At 45.8% G+C, this 19,639-nt stretch overlaps 1 protein-coding gene across 11 annotated transcripts in view; it reads left to right on the plus strand.

Annotated features, from left to right (window-relative positions):
• Positions 1-19,639, plus strand: part of Gatad2a (GATA zinc finger domain containing 2A) — a 106,875-nt gene that overhangs the window by 12,363 nt on the left and 74,873 nt on the right. For 3 of the 11 annotated variants that reach the window (XM_047531225.1, XM_047531224.1, XM_047531232.1), the window contains exon 1: positions 2,822-3,145. The exons of 3 other annotated variants lie outside the window; for them this stretch is intronic. The gene's annotated coding sequence lies outside the window, so the exon portion shown is untranslated. Of the gene's footprint in view, positions 1-2,820; positions 3,146-19,639 lie in introns of those variants that run through there. 5 more of the 11 variants (XM_047531228.1, XM_047531236.1, XM_047531230.1 and 2 more) reach the window with 3 other exon arrangements.

Raw genomic sequence — 19,639 nt, forward strand, 5'->3', positions numbered from 1 at the left:
TCTCTCTCTCTCTTTTTTTTTTTTTTTTTGTATTAGGGATTGAACCCAGGGGTGCTTAACCACTGAGTCACATCCCCAGCCTTGTTCTTTAATAATTTGAGACAGGGTCTCACTAAGTTGCTTAGGATCTCATTAAATTGCTGAGGCTGGCTTCAAACTTGCCATCCTCCTGCTTCAGTCTCCTGAGCTGTTAAGATTACAGGTGTGTGCTATTGTGCCTGTCTCAAAGAAATTTTCTCATAAAAAAAGTACAATACCTTCAACATTCAGTAGGTGATGCTACTCTTTTTCAGTCATTTTGTCACCGTGTATAGGCTTTGGCCAATTTCTGTATAAAGGAGACATAAACATGGAATTAGACCCCAGTGTTTTTCTTCAGTTCCTCAACTGTGTAGGAAAGGACTGAAATGGTGTTTAGAAGTTTATCTAATAGTATATTTGAAAGATAGACTGTTTTATAGTGGTTAGGGTATAAGGAGGCCTATTATTAGCAAGGATTTGGTCTATGAAAGATATGAAGCTTAAAATGAGTTTAAAAGAAAAATTTAATAACAAGTGTTTGTGTGTGAGTGTGTGTGATTTAACTCTAAGGCTCAAACTGAGGTCCTTGTGCATGCTAGGCAAGTGCTGGGGTCACAACCCCAGTCCCAGAAGTGTTGTTAATGTATTGTACTAAAAACTTACACTTAAGGTGAGGAGAAAACTGAGAAAAACATGATTCTAGCCCAAGCCGTCTCTTAGTTTCTTCAGCTTTAGAATGACATGTGCAGGTGATTGCATCATATTTCATAATCACTAGCTGAACTATTTGCTGTTTAGTCTACCACTAAGCATGGAAGCAGCAAGGACTTTAGTCCAAGCAGCTAAACCTAATCAAAGACCCACAAACAGGTCTGGATTCACTATCATTTGTCACTTAATCCATCTATACATATGTCTTTCTTTTCTTATCACATATAGAAACCCTGTAGCCATTTCACCTTTGCCCACTGTCCCCCATTCCCTGACTTCCTCACCTGGAGAAGCTGCCACTGCCCTTTGGAGTAGCCCACCTGTCACAAGTGCATACCTCAGACCACAGGGGTGTGTCATTAATATGTTACAGCTGATGCCTCCCTCCTTAAAACAGGGTAGTTTGTCACCTTGGTGACTCACACAGGGCTTGCTAGCTTAGACTCTGGAATCCTTACATTTATCTCAAGTCTCAGGTTTCTATCCTGACCACACTCTGCTCTGTTTGTAGTTAATTAAGTTGGCATTAATCAAGACCTATGTAAGGAGTCATGAGGTAATATTTTGCTTGTATTACTTTAACATACACCATCTGATTAATCATCACAGCATGAAACAGTTCTTAAAATATACCCCCGCTATATTAGAGTGAAATTTCTAAACATTTGCTCTAATCTATCCTGGTACATGGAATCTGGGAACTATCTGAATTCCTGTACCACTTTGAGAATAAGAATGTTTTTGTTTGGTGTTTGAATTTGAACATTTGAATTTCTTTGTAGCAAAGCAAGTTGCTGACAAAACTGGGTCAGAGCAGCCTTTAGAAATAATCAATTTATATTTTGTATCATTTTTAGGTTGAGGAATGCTTCTCTTTTGGCCCAGGGGAGGTTGTACCAGATGTTGCATTAAGCATTTGGAAGATTTTGGGGTGCGTGTGGGTGGAATCAATGAAAAAAGTTGCGAGTTGTGTGTGAAACTAGACACAATTAAAAGGGGGCTTTTGTGAACTTCCTGTTTAGGAGAGGTCATGTATCAGAAAAACAATTTTGTAAAACTAGTTCTAAGTGAAACGTTTTTCAAGTTGGGGTTGACACCCAATCGTGGAAATTACATTGATTATCTTTCAGATGAACTACAGTATGAAACATTACTTTGCAAATGATAGAGTTATGTTTGGTGGAACTTTTGTTAAAATTGCATTGCGTGTTATAAAAAAATTAAATCACTACTCTTCAGGAGTCTAGGCGTCTCGTCACGAATTAAGTCGGAAAAAGAACATGAAAAGAGCCTGTTCTGGTGATTCTTTGACATTAAAGAGCTCGTGATACTGGATTTCTATGAACTTTATATTTCCCTACAGAAGTTGTGTTTTCTCGTTATGTAGTTTAACATCTCCAAAGCCTAGTTCTCTTTCAGGTTACACTGTATTTCCTCTGTGTCTCTGGAGAGAGAGGGATGCAGATTTGTCTTCTTGGGGGAGGGGGTGTTCATCTTCTCTCAGAGGCACGGGGCAGATAGGGAGGTAACTCGAGAGAGCAGTCGTCCCCAAGTGTCTTCAGGTGGGTGGATTCTTTCTTCGTAGCATTCTGTTCACTGTTCTGGAAAAGTTACCGTTCAGCTGATCCACACCCGCCACCCGCAAGAAACCGTGGTCGAAGTTCTCCACAGGGGACGACCCCACGAGGATGGTATTTTAACCCCCGTTTCAGAGGCTGCAGAGTTGTTAGAGGTTGCTCAGCTCAGCTGGAGCGAGGTCAGCAGTGAGCGCGTCGTGAGTCAGCCTTGGGCGCGGCCCTCCCGGCTCTGCCGCGGGTGAAGGGGCGACGACCCCTTCGCCTGTGGAGGGCGCTGGGACTCAACCAGTACCGAACCCGCCCGAGCCCGCGTGGGAAACCAAATAGCCTACCAAGAGCCGCATGAGAGCGCGGTGGGTAGGGGCGGCGCTTCCGGGGCGGGACCGGCTTACTTCGCCCCGCCCTCCTAGCCGCCGGGACCCGCCTCCTACGCCGCAGAGCCCCGCCCACAAGCCTCTCCCCGCCCATCCAGGCCCCGCCTACCGCCCGCCGGGCCCCGCCCAGCCGGGCGCGGGCGGGCGGCGTCGCCTTTAAGAGCTCCCCGGTGTTTTGGGGGCCGCGGGCCGGGCGCGCTGACCTGGTGCGCATGTCCCGGGCGGTGACGCCGGCGCCGGGCTCCATGTGTGCGGCCGAGGGGCGCATTATCTGGCCGGCGGCGCGGGCGGGCGGGCGGACCGGCGGAGCGAGCGCCGCGGGCCCGGGCGGCCCCACAGGCGGAGCGAACACGCACGGCCCGGCGCCCCCGGCCCCTCCGCCGCCCGGCCCCGCGGGCGACCCCGGCCCCGCAGCCCTGCGAACCCGCGCGTTGCCCTAGGGCCCGGCCGACCCGCGGCCCGGTAAGTTCCGGACCAAACTTGGCTGGGGGCAGGGGCCCGGAGATGGGGTGGGGGCACGCGGTGGATACGAGCGGCGTGGGAGGCGCGGACCAGGCAGGGTCCTGGGGTATGGGGTCAGTAGAGGACCCCCGGGTGAGCGTGGAAAAGTGAGAGCGAACGAGTTCTACTCCTTGTATTCCGGGAGCGTCTTTCTTGTGTTGCCCCAGAAAGTTCCCGGCTCCGACGCTGCCCGGGCACGTGGGGGCCTGGCGGGGCGGGGGTCCCGGAAAGTCGCGGCGTCTCCCTGCTTCCTCCTGCGCTTCCTCCGGGGCCGGGGAGGGGCCGGGCCGCGAGGCGCCGCTTTGGAGCAATCGGGACGAGTGGGGGGTGGCGGGCGGGTGGCACGTGGGCGCGCGGGGCGGGGGTCCTGTGCAGGGGCGGGGGTCCCAGGCGGGCCGGGCTGCGGCGCTGAACCCCGCGGCGGTGGCGGCGGCGACGGATCCCGTGTCAGAATAAGAGTCCCCGCGCGCCCACGCCTGCAGGGCCAGCCCTCCCCCCGCCCTTCCCCTGCTCGCGCCCTTCCTGCTTGACCCCCGGGAGCCGCGGGACCCTTCCCCCTCTCTGGGCTCCATCCTTTCTCAAGGCCCTACACTTTAAATTTGCTTCCCCATCTAGGAGATGGCTCTATTGATTTCTTTCTTTCCCACCTGGAATGGGTTGGCATCAGTGACTAGACAGCAGCAGCTGGCCTTTTAAAGGGATTATTGCCAAGAATCGGAATTGATCACTTCAACAAGGAAAGGCTTATGGGCAGGGCCGCAGCGACAGTCGGACACTTGGGGTGTGCACACAGAGACTAAGAAACGAATGGGGATCTCTCCCTTAGAGACTGAATGACAACCCTTGAATGTATGTTTCTGCCCTGCCTTGGGAATTTTGCAGAGTGCTTAATTTTGTATAACTTGACCCAGTATCTTTAGGTGTGTAGTTCATCCTTATCTTAAGAGCTTTGGATTCTTTGGAACAAAGTCCTGGTGAGTCACCTGAGCCTTGAATTTTCTCTCTTCCATCTCCATTTACTTCTTTCGTTTTTCTTGGAGTACACAGCGCTCCTTACATCTCTGGTTCAGTGTGCCCATTCACACAGTGACACCTCCTGGCTATGGCAGTACAGAGAAACCAAGGGACAGACAGTCCTCTGTGCTTTTGCCTCAGCCTTGGACTTATCCTGTTCTGTTGATGTACTTTTTCTTTGGTAGTAGTTACAAGTTTTCTTTTAAGCTAGATTACATAAAGAATGCTTGCTGGCAGCAGTTTGTTAATACATGCTAATATCAGTAGCTTGTTAGACCTGACTGCAAGCTGTGGAGGAGGGCTCATGGCTCTGACTGGCCCCCACATTTGGTGCCTACTGTGTGCTAGTTCCACGACAGACATTTGGTGCTTGTAATGGTCCTATGTTTGGGTAGTATAATCTCCACTTCACAGGTGAGAAAACTGGGACTGTTAGAGGCCCGGGTGCTTGCCCAAGGCTGCTTAGAAGTGGGGCTTGAACTTTGGCTTGGGAGTCTAGAGCCCATGAATGCTGCTGTGTTCAAGCCCACTGCATGAGCATTTCCCAGGAACTCCTGAAACTACATGAGGCAGTTTTCTTATCCAGGCTCCTGTGCATCTCTGCATGGAAGTGGGAAATGATCTGGTAGTGTGGGGACACCAGAAATACCTGCTCTGTGGAGTGGAGCTGTGGAGTTGCTTCATTACATTTCACTTCCTAGGCCTTGAAGTTAGAAAGTTGGCCCTTGTCTAGAGGAAGCAGTTTAGAGTGTGGGAATTTTGAGAATAATTTCCTAGACTCTTTTCCCTTCACTTACTAACCCCTCCTTTCATCTTTTATTCCTTATTTGTTTAAAATACTGAAACTGGTCTTTACAAGGATTGCTTTTCATTTTGTAAGTAGGGTAAGAGAATGGGAAGATTTGCGTATTATTGATATGCATGTATTGTTATTTCCACTTATATTACATCATTTTTTTCCTAGTGTCAGGTCATCTCTATTAATGCAGTATCATTTGGCAGATCTTGCAATCTTATATTTTGAAAATGAGGGGAGAAATGCTACTCGGGAAGGAAAAAATGTTGGAAGGACTTGTACCAAAGTGTCATTGAAAACCTGTGGATCAGGATTAGCATGTGTTCTCCCTGCCTTAAAAGTTTTGGGGGGTATTTCTGTTGTGTGTGTGTGTGACTGTGTGTGTGTGTTTAATGAGGAACATTTTTTAGTAATGAAACACATTTTAAAGATCTTAACTATTAACTCTTCAGTATCTCCCCTGACTTGTTTTGTACCACTTATTTTATGAATTTCTGGCATTCCAAGAGGTGATTTGTGGATTTATTCAATGCATATTGGCATACATACTGTGCCTCTGGCACTGTGCTAAGAATCCCTGCTTAGTGGAGTTTATTGTGAGACTAGTGGGTGAAGAATAGAGAAGAGTTTCTGGCAGGAAAGTGCTTGACCTGAAGGAAGATTGTTGGGTTGGAGCAGAGAGAGACATAAGAAAATAGATAGGCAAGCTGGAGACCAGGTGGGCAGACTGTTGGATATCCCTGGGATGAGGTAGTGTCTAGGATTTCATCCCTGAGAGTAGTAGGACTCTCATGGAAGGGGATAGGACAGGGAAGAGCTGGTGGGGTGAAGCTCAGAGCCAGGAATTCTTTGGGTCTTAGCAGAGCATTGAAGGATGCCTCTAAAGGATGTGGGTGAGAAAAACCATGAAAACCATTTTGAAGTGTTGATTTTTTTTTTGTTGTTGTTATTTGTTTTCTTGGGGAGAAAATTAAGGTCAACATACAGATTCTCAGATATTGGTGTGTCAGTTCCCAACAGAAGGCAAATGTAATGGTCCTTATCAGTGAATTCAGTTAAGGACCATCAGCACATATTAACATCTGAAAGCATGGGCACCTACTATGCTTGCCTGGAGAAGTACCTGCCTGGACTCCTGGTGTTCCTATGCCATCAAGTGGAATAGGCAGGGCCTATTTTTCTACACCTTTCCCCTGATAATCAGTTAATTTATGCACATTGTAGAAAACTAGGAAGATTGCGAAACAGTGAATTCTTCACGAGCAGCTTGTCCTGGGGTAATTGAGCATCATTGGGATTTCCTTTTAACCTTCTTGTCTTGGGATTGGGAAGCACTGCAGAACCAGAAGAACGAGTTGTCAGTGTCATAGTTTGAGGCTTACAGAACTATGCTGCCTGTTAAGTGTGGTCATTAGAATAGATGCTCACGAGTTATCTGAATTGTTTCAAGAGTTAACTGAACCTGGCCTCAGATTACTATTCTTTCAGGTAATAAAACTTATTTTATGTGCTAATTGTACAAAGCTCTCTCTCTGAATTGAATTAGGCAGTATGTTAAGGTTGGCATAAAAAGTACAGGGGTCTTGAATTAATGGATCACAGTGAAAAGGTAGGGAGACTGGTGTTCTCAGAAACTAAAGTCCTGACTGGAGAGATCCTGCTTCTTGTGTTTCTACAAAGATCCAGGACTTTTTAGTAGAGAGAATGTCAGACTCTGACTTTGGCCCCTCCCCCACCCTGTGCTTTCCAGGCTGTATTTGTGACCTCTTTTTGACTGATGAAAATGTAGGTTAGTCTTTTAGAAGACAAAGGAACTTATTCGAATAGAATACCTGCAGGTAGCCTCAGGAATTGACTGGGAATTCTCAGAAACCCTCCAGGGTGTGGGATAAAGGTCCTCAGGCTGTTGGTCCGCACATTGGCACAGCCCAGGCTTCTTGCAGTTTCTCCATGTGCTACACTCATGTTCTCTCTCTTCACCTTCCCAAAGGTATTCTGTGTTTCACAGGTGAATTTGTTGGGGACTAACCTCCTGTTCTGATTCCTGGTTCTCTAGAGTTCTTTAATATAAAAGGATTGAAGACATATTTGTGTGTGAAGAGTAGAGAACCACATCTGAAACAGGATAGTTAGGATGTGCTGACTGGAGATGGGCAGAGTCCAAATGGGTCCCCTGGTAGGTTGAGGTAAGAGTTTGCAGTTGAGGTTGTAAGACCTTGAAGTTACTTATTGAAAGGTAAATGGGTGGGGCTGTGAGCTGGGGCAGGGAGGGTCTTTGCTGGGATTGTGGCCTTGTGGGATTGCAGAGAAAGTCTTACTTGTTTGAGGGGTTTGAAGAATCCTGTAGTCAGTCCTTCTTCCTGTAACTCTCTCTGGACCCAGTACTGCCTGGCTTGCCTTGTTGGTCAGACCTTTTGGTTTGAACTTTGAAACTTAACTCAGCCTAAATCAGATGGTGCCTTTGAGTACACGTTAAGAATACTGGGGCCGGGGAGATAGCTCAGTCGGTAGAGTGCTTGTGTTGCAAGCTCAAGTTCCTGGGTTCGATCCCCAGCACCGCAAAAAAAAAAAAAAAAGAAAAGAAAAGAATACTGCCACATTATATTGGCAGACCAGCTCCTCCTGTGCCAGGGACGCTGTTCCCTGGCACGGCCCAGTGCTGCTTGCTGTTTGCCAGGTGAGACTGTGGTCCTATTACTGAGCAGGAGTTTCCTGCAGGAGTTTTGCTTGGCTCTGGTTTAGCCTCCCACTGCCTGGGTATGAGCTCCTCAGGCTATTTTGTAGGGACTTAGCTCGACTTGTCCTTTGATTTCCATTTCTGTAAAGGTGGGTGGTGTTTGCTGTCTACTATGGGAGGCTGTGTTGGGAATAAGATAGCAAATGCAGGTGGTCTACCCCAGTGCCTAGTGTGTGTTTCAAAGGTGGGTGTCTGTCATTATGACTAGAATGAATGAGCCACAGCACACAAGCATTAACAACTGCTGCACTTCTTGTGCGTGAAACATCTCCACATTCATGGGTGTGTCTGTTGTGTGTCCTTTGGAGCCTTACCTCAACTTTGTGCCACAGCCCGTTATCTGCATTCCAGATGGAGAAGGCAAAGTCCCCTTCAGAGAGGCATTTGCAAGTATCACTTACTAGTTATGCTGAAGTTGAGACTTGGCTTCACCTTTTCCGATTTCAAACTGTATATATTTTTCTCTAGTCTTAGGGTTCCCCTAGTGGTATCAAATGACTGGGTTGGTTGTGTCCCACCAAGGAAAGGAGGTAGCCTCTTTCCTGGCTTTGTGCTTACCCAGCATCCTGACTTTCAGGGACAGTCTCTCCATCTGTGAGATGGGAAGTCATTTGCCAGACAGATCTGTCATGGGATCCTGCCTTTGGGAGCCAAGAGGGGCCACTGCCCCTCTGACTTTATCACTTCAGAGATTCTGGCCAGTGTTTGAAGTAGGTTGGTTGTTGTGCATTTGTGTCCTTCTGGACTTCCCTTCTAGACTTAAGGCTCCCTAGCTAGCTTGGGAGTTGGACAGATCTGACTTTACCACTGATGGTTTACAGTTCTCTCTTTAACTTTGACTGGCTCACCTGGCCAGTAGGCTTCAGCTTTTGCATGTGTAGATGAGAATGGTATCTTTGCCTTAGGATAGCTGTGAGGACAAATGGAAAGTGTTTGCAAGCAGTTGGAGTGTCCCAACGTCTATTTCTCCATTCATCCTGGAGCCAGAGTTCCTTCTCCCTGACAAATGACACAGCTATCCCCGGTATTGCATCTCAGTTATCATGCATGCACAATGGAACAGATTGAAGAACTAGGTTCTCTCTCTCTCTTTGTTACTGGGGATTAAACCCATTTGCACTCTTAACTACTGAACTGCATTTTCCAGCTCTTTTTTTTTTTTTTTTTTTTTTTAATTTTGAGACAAGAGTCTTGCTAAGTTTCCCAGCCTGGTTTCAAATTTTTGATCCTCCTGTCTCCACTTCTTTGGTGCTGGGGATCGAACCCAGGGCCTTGTGCTTGCAAGGCAAGCACTCTACCGACTGAGCTATCTCCCCAGCCCTCCACTTCTTGAGTAACTGGAATTATAGGCATGGACAAATGTGCCTGGCTAGGTTTTCTTTAAAACAAAATCCCACTGCAAGCTAGCAATTTGGGGGTCTTTGGAGTTCACTGTAAAGGATTCTCACCTAAAATATCAGTTAGATTGTCTGGAGGGAAAGTAAAAAACCCTGTGGCCCTAAACTTGCATCTACTCCCATTTCCTCCAGTCACAGCTGTTTTGTGCAATTAGCCTTTGAGTCAGGGGCTGTTAAGTTATATTGAACACATTCTTAACCTTAGAGGTGGCTGATCACCATGACCTTGAAGGTGAGCAGGTTTCAAGCCAGTGTTTTCTATCACTTGAGTTTCTAGTTGTAGAGTTTTATGGTAGCAAAAGCAGACTTAGTTTTTTTTTCTTTCTTTTTTTTAACCAGGCGTTGAACCCAGGGCACTTAATCACTGAGCCACATCTCCAGCCCTTTTTTATTTTTTATTTTGGGACAGGGTCTTGCTGAGTTGCTTAGGACCTTGCTGAGTTGCTGAGGGGGCTCACTAAGTTAATGAGGCTGGCTTTGAACTTGTGATCTTCCTGCCTCACCTTCCCCAGCTACTGGTATTAAGGGTGTCCCATCGTGGCTGACCAGACTTTTAGTTTTCTTATGTGTTTTGTACAGGCTCACTCTGCCAGCAAGTTCTGGAAACTTAGGTGTTGCCACTTTCCATTCATATCTGTAGAGGAAATAACATTTTTCAGTGATGATGCCTGATACTTGGGTAGAGAATCGTATACTGAATTCTTGGTCTGAAAGCTTTGGTTAAATTGGTTGAGTCACTTGGGGTCTCTGATGTTCTTAGGACTTGGTATCATTGATGGAACACCTATTCTTCATTTTCTGTTTAATACCATATTTCTGGGTTCTTTAAGGGTTATTGCCAACCCCCTTCAATGGTAAGTTTTTCAGAGGATGCCAGAGTCGGCTTCCACTTTGGGATTTGCTTACATCCGCTAGAAAAGGGAGAGTTCTCACAAGTGTTTAGCACTTTCCTTAACACACTTGTTTGATGAACTAATCATCCCAGCAGTTTGTATGTGGGTCATCGCTCTCCTGCCTCCCTTCACCAAACCTGTAGTGAAGTTTTATTGAGTCTTTTTGTCTCATTTCCAAGTGGTATATCCTAATGTTGAAATCTGGGGAAAAGATGAGAGCCTTAGATGTCAGTCATAGGAGGGTCCAGGTCTGGAGTGTGAGTTACATTTCTAGCCCCTTTTCATTTTGAGACAGGGACTCGCTAAGTTGCTTAGAGCCATGCTGAATTATTGAGGTTGCCCTCAAACTTCTCTCCTGCCTCAGCCTTATGAGTTGCTGGGATTATACCCCAGCCTAGGTTCGCTTTTGTCTTGGTATTAATGTACTGAGTGTGGATTGTAGTGTCTTTGTAGCCTTACTGTCAATTTGTATTTGTCAAATCATAGCATTAGAAATGTAACTATTTTTGGTAGTTGGGCAACAAGCAATCTATGATTCACCTGGGACTTGCTTCTGCTGTGCACCCAGTTTTGCTGAACTAAACACCTGGCATGTGGACTTCAATCTAAGCCAGGCAACTCCTTCATGTTACTGAGTGTGACCAGGAACTCAAGCGGAGGAGTGTCCTGCCCAACACTGACTTGAGGGAACAAGAACTTAGCTGTTTCTAGAGCTTCCCTAGTCTTTCTAATCTCCATAGTTGTTATTGATTTCTTCATGACTTTGTTAGTTTTGTTTTTAGTTTCCTCACATAATTAACGTAGATCCATTGGCCACTTTCCTTCCTCAGGGCCTTCTCTTTTTTTGAGCCCTGAGGTCATCATGGGTGTACAATGTGAGGATGGGACAGGATGCTCATAGGAAGAACTGACTCAGGACTGCCTTTTAAAAATAAAACTGTAGGACTGGGCTGTAGCTCAGTGGTAGAGCACTTGTTTAACCTACGAGAGGCCCTTGGCACCACAAAAAACGAAACCAAAAAAACTTGTAGGGTTTTTTGTCCTGGAATCAAGTAGGTAATGGCTTCAATTTTAAAAACATAAAACTGCTTTTCCCTGTCTATTATTTAAAAAGTAATTTCACTTAACTTACAGACATCCTTCAGGTGATAAGTGGGTGACCATTTCAATATCCAAGAGCATTTTATTGAAGTTGGCAGGGAACAGACCACATGTCAGGTCCCACATGGGCTTCCCTGGTCAGCTATGCAAGTCCACGGCAAGAGTGAGGCCTTTACATTCTGCTAAGGATGCTAGCTGCTGAGAACATTAAGGGGAATTATTTCTTGCATACCCTTTATAAGTGGAAGAGTCTGTTCTGGTTACTGGGGTGGTCTTAACAGTATCACAGGACAACTGGTTAAAGGGATTGACTAGGTTTTATTCAGAGAAGGTGTGGAGTGGTAGAGGGTTTCAGGAGGCCTATTGGGAAGCCAGGCTTTCTTGGCTCAGAATTGGATGGGAGGCCTTTCCTGCTGCTAGCACTGTTAAGCCACAGCTTGCTCCTACTCTTGGAGAGTATGGAAAGGGGTTCCTCTTTCTAGAAATAAGATCAGGTGACCATGCTCCAAAGGGCAGCAAAAGTGCACAGTTGACTGTTTAGGGAAGGGGCTCATTATTGAGTGAGCAACTCACACTTAACTTGCTCCCACTTTCTGTGAAGTTTAAGATGATGGGAGCTCACACACTCTGTTGCTTTTGGTTTATTGCAGAAGGGAAAAGGAAACAAAAATTACTTAGAAAAATTAGGTGACCTCTCTCTGTTTAACTCCTGAGTCTGTGAACCTCTCATTGTTGGCTTTTTCTTTTTCTTTCTTTCTTTCCTTTTTTTTGGTGGGGGGCATGGTACTGGAGATTGAACCCAGAGGTGCTTTACCACTGGGCTACATTCCCAGTCCTTTTTATTTTTTTGAGACAGTCTTGCTAAATTGCTGAGGCTGACCTGTACTTGGGATCCTCCTGTCTCAACCTCCTGAGTCTCTGGGATTACAGGCATGTGCTATTGTGCCTGGCTCATTGTTGGTTATTTTAAAGTTTTTTTTTTTTTTTTGTGTGTGTGTGTGTGTGTGTATTCGTGTTCAGTGCTGTGGATGTAGTTCAGAGCCTTGCACATGCTATGCAAGCCCTCTACCACCACTATGTTTATGTACTCATATGGTTTAAGTTATCTAGAAATATGAATTCATTGATGTTTAAGAGCCTGAGCTATACCAGAAGGTGCCCCAGAGAGTGAAATGCAGCCCAGGCGTTGCATCACCGCACTATGAAATGACCAGAGCAGGAGGTGTGTTATTAGCAATGGGATTCTTTAAGCAGAACTTTTTAGCTGGTGGGCTACGATGGGTATAGGGATGCAGAGATGTCTTTGTAGCCAAGCAGCCTCAGCCCTCAGTCAGCTCCTCAGGCTGTAAGTAACCTTGTTTTACTCCAGTGTGCTATGCAAATTGTATTCTTTTTTATTTGTTTGTTTTTGTTTTATTGGTGGTACTGGGGATTGTACCTAGGACCTTGCACATCCTAGATAAGTGCTTTACCATTGAGCTGTACCCCAACCTTTTGTTTGTTTTATTTTGACCTTACTAAGTTGCCCAGGCTGACCTTGAATTTGCCATCCACCTGTCTCAGTCTCCTGAGTAGCTGGGATTACTAGCTACTGGTAGTTGTGCCCTACCGTGCCTGACTCAAATAGGATTTTTGTTACATGCCACGAAAAAGATCGGGTGTCTGCTCCATTCCTCTCACCGCCCCTACCCTCTACCCTCAATCCCCCATCCCATTATTCTGAGGAGATGTGGTTGGTCTCAGGTCATCTATAGCCCCTGTAGCGATGTCCAAGGACACTTCACCCTCCTGGACCCCAGGATTTGTGGAAAATTTTACTGGGAAATAAGTTGAAAACCACAAGTTCCAGTTATTGTCAGTGATCTAAAATAGTAGTCTGTTTATACTTTATCCTAAAAGCAGGGAGAACGCACAAGGGAGTTGTGCACTCTGAGCAGGAGTGTTGACTCACATTAGGCAGGGAGGCCAGTTGGGGAGGGAAAAGGCCATTGACAAAAGGCAGAGATGAACTGATATGGCCTTGGATTTGCCTGACAGGGAATAAAAAGCAGGAACAGGTGCCAGAGACACTGCAGGAAGATTGGGTAGGGATTAAATGGATACCAGGGACTGAAGACAATTCATCTGTCCATTGGACAACTGTTGGGAGTTCCTTTCCTGCTCAGCTTTTTGAGCCTCTAGGGGTGATGACTGAGATGGCCCATTCTTGCCCTTAGAGATTTTGTAGTTCTGGTGGGGAGGGGTGAAGATGGAACTGGGAGCTGTGAAACAGATGACTGGGACACCTGCGAAAGAAGGACAGCAGTGAAGTAGCAATGGAGTGATGGAAGTTAGAAGTACCCAGAATTTAACCTAGCCTGAGAAAGAGCTTTCTAGCATTTCAGGGGTCCAGGAAAGGCTCGTTGTGATCCCAGAACCTTGGGGTCTGGTTGCAAACTTGTATTTTCTAGATTCTGAGCATTTTCCCACTTGAAGTTTTAGACACTTTTCCAGAAAGACCCAGGGTGATTAAGATACATCTCTGAAATACCCACATGAATTATTCTAACAGCTGCTGCTTGCTGGCTTTAGGAAGTTTAGTTGTTTCATGCATTGCTCAAATGTTTTCACGTCTTGGCTCTTCTGGCAGAATTGGGTATTCCATTGAGAATGGGGAGGGGCTTTGGCCACAGGAAAGATAGGAGCCTTGGGGATTTGGGCATTTGTATAAAATGATTTAGCATCTGCCTGATGATCACCAAGTCCCTGTTAGTGTCCTGATTGGGGAAGTTAGGGATGGGAGCAAGGGATCAGATAATTTAGGCGGGAATGAACTAAGATGTACTCTGATCATCACCTACTCTGGGAGGCCCTCCTAGCTGAGTATGGACTGTCTCCCAGATCTTGTGTCCTCTGCCATCTTCAAAATCCCCTTGCTATGTCAGTGGCTAGGAGACCTGTCCTCTGCCCTCTGGTCTGTCTACTCTGCTCATTGTCTCTTGTGGATGGATACTTAGTGCTGTCCTGGTGGTAGGAAGAAGAGGGACCCTGGTTTGCTCCTGTCCTGAGTATGTGGTTGGTGTGTGTATGTCTCTTTGGAAATGAAGATGAAAATTGGTCGTGGTTATGACCTAGGCTGGGAAGTGCTTGTCAAATCCTTTAAGCCCCTGCTCTTGGCTTATAGATTGGCAGCAGGGATTCAGAAGTGTTTTGTCAACAGAAGGCAGGTAGTTGGTTGTACACATGGGGGCACACTTGAGAATTTTAGTGCATTTTGCAAAAGGTGAGAACCAGTAATTGAATCTGCTGTGTTCCACAGGGTGTGCACAGTAGGGCTCACTTCTCTGGGAATTTCATGCAGTTCATTGAAGGGTTAAGTAAGTATGTACTTAGAAAAGGAGTCTTGGGTCTGTGCTGATCCTTAAGTCTTTGCTCTAGGAATTTCTTCCAGAGCCTTGGGAATGATTAATCGTAGGATGGTCTTATAGTCAGATTGTACATGATGTGGCAGTTGTGCAGATTGGAGCCTGGGCTTCAAGATAGCTGACCTGGATTTTGTTGCCCATTAGACTTGTGTGTTTGTGTGTGTATGTGTGTGTATGTGGTGCTGGGGATGCAATTGAGGGCCTTGCAGAGGGCTTTGTATGCAAAGCACTTGCTCTATACTGAAGGAGAGCGAATGGGGGAGCTTGGGTGTATCAGTGAGTCACACCCCAGCTCCCCCACTTGACTTCTTAACCGTATGACACTGGACAATTCCCTTAAGCTTTTTTTTTTTTTTTTTTTAAATCTCTCAAGTGGAGGTACATTGGTAGTGCCTGTCTTGAAGTGTATCAATGGCAATACTTCATATGGAGTGTGGGTAATAATGGCAGTACTCTTGTGAACTGAGTAACAGCAGTACCTTGTGTGAAGTGTGGGTGGTAACAGTGGTACTTAGCTCTGTGATTGTGAGGATTAAATGAAATCAGGCATGTGAAATGCTGGCACCTTGCCTGGCACCAAATAAAGAATTCAATAATTAGTAGTCACTGTTACACTTTTATTTTTTCCTCTTTAGTAACAAAATCTCTTGTCAACATTAAAGATGATTTTCTTGATGTCCTCAAAGTTTTCATAAGTGGTCTTTTCTGTAACATTTTGAATGTGTATGCCTAGCAGTAGTTTTCTCAATGAAAAATCAGGGAAAACCTGATCAAAGCTGATGAACATTCATGAGGAAGTCTGGTTCTCCTGGAGCCTGAGGATGGTAGAATTGCTTCTGCTCTGGCAGTAGTAAGTAAGGGTCTGGGGGACAGAGACAGAGCCTGGGTCTCAGGCTAGATGTTGGTGCTGGTGTGACAGGTAGAACCTCAGTCTGTGTGAGGTAGCTGGAGGCAGAGGATGGAATGGGAGGGCAGTACAGAGCAGGGTAGCACAGCCTGGGGCAGTGAAGTGGACTTCATTGGAGAAGGAGTTGATGGGGAGTCCTTTGCAAGGCTGGCCAATAAAGACAAGTTGCAGGAGTGAGTGAAGAGTGAACACTGATAGCAGACAACGTAGAGATGTTCTTCATCCCTTTGCCCTGCCCCCTTCTCTCCTCTTGTACTGTGTACTGTCCCTTCGTCTGTCCATGTTATCTTTCTAGGGGATGTATTACTGTGGTTGAGTTATCCAGGGAGGACTGTGCTTTGGAGACACTGGGGAGATGGACTTTGTGGGTGTTTGGAAATCCGATCACATAACAGTTCTTCTTTGGGATGCACTAAGTTCTCAAAAAATGAACAGAGAAGTATGGAGGGCAAAGTTTGCTTGTGTGTGTGTGTACATGTGTGCACACATGCATGTGCTTGTGTATGTTGATGTATGTATACATGTATTGGCTCCATGTGCGTTGAGGCCCTCCATGTGTGTTCATGTTTTCCCACATGCATTGGACTCATGTTTGCGTACAAATGACAGCTCTGTGTATGTTTGCCCATGTGTCATTCTGTTGCGTGCAAAGGGAAGAAAGATGTGCTCCTCCTCCTTGGATGTGGGTTTTGTGTGGCAGTCTTACCTTTTGTGGGCCCTTGTCTTTCTTTGAGGTGACTGTTAAATGTAGGCACAGTCCATGGAGGGCACAAACTAAGTCTTCATGACTTTCAGGGATGTTTTTCAGACTCTCTTCTCTCTCTCTCTCTCTCTTTAATACTTTTAAATTTTAGGTGGACACAGTACCTTTTATTTATTTATTTTTATGTCGTACTGAGGATCGAACCCATGGTCTCACACGTGCTAGGTAAGCACTCTTATTTTAAGGCAGAAATTCAAGTGAAATTTGCATTGCATCTTATAACTCATCAGTTTTGGTACTAAAACCTTGCAAGGAAAGCTCCCACTCAAAGACCGAAGCCCAAATGTATTTCCAGACTCCAGGTCTCCTTACCAGCTATCCTGAAAGTCGGGCAGTTTGACATTTCTCTGACTGTTCTGGTCCAGGTATCTGACCCCACAACATAGTATCTTCCTACTTGCTCCTGAGATGCTGGCTGTGTGTTATGGCAAGCAGAACTGCTCCCAGCTGGCAGGGCTGTATGTCCACATGGCACCTCCTCTGCCTAAGCCTTGGTATCCTTCTGTAAGCCTGGAAATTCAATGAATTGTGAGGATTAAGTGATAGGATATGTCTATGTAGGGGAGAAGTTGGGCATCCAACCCTCCTCTCCTCCTTGCCCCATCTAAGATCTCAAGGAGGCTTTACTTTCTCCATCTCAGCTTCAGTTTACCCTGTAAGGCTTGGAGTTGGTGTTGAGGAGAATTGAGAGTTCTGTGCAACACCCTCTTTGAGGAGCCCCTGCCATTTCTGGCAGTCTGCTATCATACTTTTATTATTCTGTTGTTAGGAAGGCATAGAGTTTGTTCACATCCTTGTAAAAAAAATTTTGTGTGTGTGTGTGTACTAGGGATTGAACTCAGGGGTTCTCTACCACTGAGCTGCACCCCAGCTCTTTTTATTTTATTTTATTTTATTTTATTTTATTGGTACCAGGGACTAACTCATAGGGGCACTCAACCACCAAGCCACATCCCCACCTCTACTTTGTATTTTATTTAGAGACAGGGTCTCACTGAGTTTCTCAGTGCCTTGATTTTGCTGAGGCTGGCTTTGAACTCACTATGCTCCTGCCTCAGCCTCTGGAGCTGCTGGGATTATAGGTGTGTGCCACTGTGCCTGGCTTTATTTTTTATTTTTAGACTGGGTTCTGCTAAGTTGCCCAGACTGACCTTGAACTTGGCAATCCTCCTGCCTTAGCCTCCAGAGTGATTGGAATTTTAGGTGTGTACCACCTTGCCTAGCTCAGTTTGTTCTTGATTGATGTATATTGGCAGCCATGATCTACTGATAGAGGTTGCCATTGTTATAGTTTCTTAGGATTTTGTAGCTTTTTTGTGTGTGTGCTGGGGATTAAACCCAAGGGCACTCTACGATCCCCAGTCCTTTTTTTTTTTTTTGAAACAAGATCTTACTAAGTTGCTGAGGCCCTGAGGCTGACCTTGAACTTGGAATCTTCCTGCCTCAACCTCCTGAGTTGGCTGGGGTTACAAGCATGGCCATCACACTTTTCTTCGTGTGTGTGTGTGTGTGTGTGTGTGTGTGTGTGTTGAACCAGAGGCCTCGTTTGTGCCAAATACTGATGGATGACTGAGCTATGCCCCCAACCCCAGCACTTTGATTTGTAGCATTTTAAAGTTTGTCATGCAGTTTTTGTGATGGCTATGGTGTGTGGCCAGAGTTTGTGGCAGCGTTGAAGCATCTAGATCCAGCTTGTTGGCCTGGACCTGGAGCAAGTCCAAAGAATTCTTGGGCTTCTCCTGGGCTGAGCTCCCCCCTGAGCTGGCCACATGGCTTTAGTTTGTGCCATGGCATGGTTTGGTTTGTGGGTGGTTCCAGTCAAATCTGAGAATTTACTGGATCATGTTGACTGACTTGGCACCTGATGGTCAGAGAATTTGAATTCTGCCTCTTAGCAAAGGAAGTGTTTGGTCAGATGATTATAGATTGTTTTGTATTTGAAAAGTGCTTCCCAACTTGCTTAAATGTAAAACATCATGTTAAACTGGGTTTCTGGAAGTCTGTATTATAGAAGGCGGGGTTGGCATGGACAGGATCGGTGCAGAGGATGTGCCCCATTAATTCTCCTCTCTTGTCTTTAACTGGATGTGGAGGTGTCTGAAACATTTGTGATTGGATGACATTGACCTTACTGCTTGTCTGGGTGGTTCCAGATTTGAATTAAGATGGATCCTTGCATATTCTACATATTACCAGCTTAAATAGACTTCAGTCACTTGTTCCCTGTCTTCCATTGTCAACCCAAATGATTCTTGGGGATAAAAGTGCAGAGGTCACCTAAGGCTATGTCTGTCTAGCTGCAGTGGGATAGCTCATGGACTCTTTGCTCATGAGAGAGCAAGCACCCAGACATAGCCTCCCAGGAAGTGCTGGAGGGTCACATGGGCATTTTTCTTCAGAGGTGGGAGATTAAAGGTGAAAACTGGGTTCTTCCTTAGACTGTGTGGTCTGCCTGCGTATGTTTCTTTGGTTAAATTTCTGCAATCCTAGTTGTTGCTGCTAACTATACAAAGTGGTCAGTCTTGGATGGGGGACATAGTTCAGTGTTAGAACACATGCTTAGCATATGTGAGGCCCTGGGTTTGATCCCCAGCACTTGCACACACACACACAAAAGGTAAATTACAAAGTGATTGGTCAGTCTCATCTTGGACATTACAAGGGTAAGTTACTATGAACTTCCCTGGTGGTTTTTGTTTAGGTTTTAGGTTTGTGATTTTCTTTTCCCATAGACCCAGGTTTCCATTTGTATGTTTTGGGAGCCACCTCTAGCAACATTTTTGAAGAGTGCTCTTGAAGAGCAACAAGCTTTCCCGCCTCCCTTCACAGGAAAGTATTCTTTTTTTTTAAATAAATTTTTTTTGTAGTTATAGATGGACAGAATGCCTGTATTTTATTTGCTTTTATGTGGTGCTAAGGCTCAAACCCAGTATCTCACACGTGGTAGGCAAGCGCTCTGCCACTGAGCTACAGCCACAGCCCCAGGAAAGTATTCTTGAGAGTAAGATACAGTTAACTTGCAGGGGAGAACCTTCAGTAGGTGGTTACCTTATCAAACTGTGGTTAGTGCCTTACTCTCCATGACCACCTATTCAAAGATGGTTGATGAGGTGGGGAAGTAAACTCTGGGTACAGTTTTTGGCCGTCAGTGTGGTGCTGCTCTTGGAGAGACTCAGGGTAATTCATTTGTCTGTGCCCTACTGGTAAATAGGCAGATCAAGGTTGGTGCCTGTGTTGTCACAAAGTGGCCACTCCTCTCCACAGTGGGGAGAAGGTACTCAGCTGAGGACGAGGCTCATGATCTCAGGACATTCAGGTGACCAGGATCAGAATCTCTCAGAGGCAGCTGATGCTGTCATTGGTGAAGGAAGGATTCTGGCTTTTCAGATCCGTGGCCCATGTGTGGCTTTTTTTTAAAAACCCGAGAAAACTTGCCATAAGAA

This window comes from Sciurus carolinensis, chromosome 17 (genome assembly GCF_902686445.1).
Source record: "Sciurus carolinensis chromosome 17, mSciCar1.2, whole genome shotgun sequence".
Taxonomy (NCBI): domain Eukaryota; kingdom Metazoa; phylum Chordata; class Mammalia; order Rodentia; family Sciuridae; genus Sciurus; species Sciurus carolinensis.